This window comes from Calidris pugnax, unplaced genomic scaffold (assembly GCF_001431845.1).
Source record: "Calidris pugnax isolate Ruff unplaced genomic scaffold, ASM143184v1 scaffold174, whole genome shotgun sequence".
Classification (NCBI taxonomy): domain Eukaryota; kingdom Metazoa; phylum Chordata; class Aves; order Charadriiformes; family Scolopacidae; genus Calidris; species Calidris pugnax.
In genome coordinates this window covers 1,446,125-1,447,026 of record NW_015090907.1, presented here as the reverse complement: position 1 = coordinate 1,447,026, position 902 = coordinate 1,446,125, and positions in this window count along the sequence as shown.

Genomic DNA, 902 nt, shown 5'->3' with positions numbered 1-902 from the left:
GATATTTCAAATTTCAAGTTGAACATCCAGAAAGTACTACCATTGAATCATTTTTGGCTTTATCTACTGTATTGTGTCATCATTTTATGGACCACCATCTTGTCTCCTATACGTGTTTGCTATTGTATATGCTCAGCTCAAGTAAAATACTGAAATACACGAGCAATTATTTTCCAAAGGGTTAAATGGTTTTTACTAACTAAAGCAGGTGCATATAAACCAGGTCAGAATTAAAAAGCGTATTCACTAAGCATCTATTCACTGAGCACTATCACCAAAGCACAGAAAGGTGGGGGACCTGTAGTGGAAACCAGATGACTATGCAATTAAAGAGTACAATCATGCATGCACATACATTGCCAGTTCATACAAATATACAAGTGCTTGACTTTTCAGCTGTAACGCTGTGTCATTTTCTATACAATTTAAAATATAAGTGCACGCATCCCCTGAATAATCCACGCACCCAAAGAAGATGGTGCAGCAAAGACCTAATTAGCTTATCAAAAAAATTCAAAGCAAATAACACAGAGCCCCAGGTAACCTAATCTAAGGCCCTGCTTTCAACAGAAGCTTGGACCGGGTCATTTCCAGAGATTTCTCCCAACACGGACTTTCCTACGATTCTAAAACCAGCCAAATCCAGAGTCCTGACGCTGCTTCGCCGAGGCGTTGCTTTGCCCTGACTTCTTAACTCGGTATAATAAAAAATCCAGGCTACTTCCAAGCTGACAGACTTCTCGTACCGAAGACATGACATGAGGTCCAAGGTGTGTTACCCCGCGTGTTCCGCTGAGGCCCCGGGGAAAAGGGACCAGCCCCCCCCCGGACGCGGTTCTCCCCTCACCCCGTGCCGCGGCCTCGCGCCGAGGAGGCCGCCGGGCTGCGCCCCCGGCCCCGCG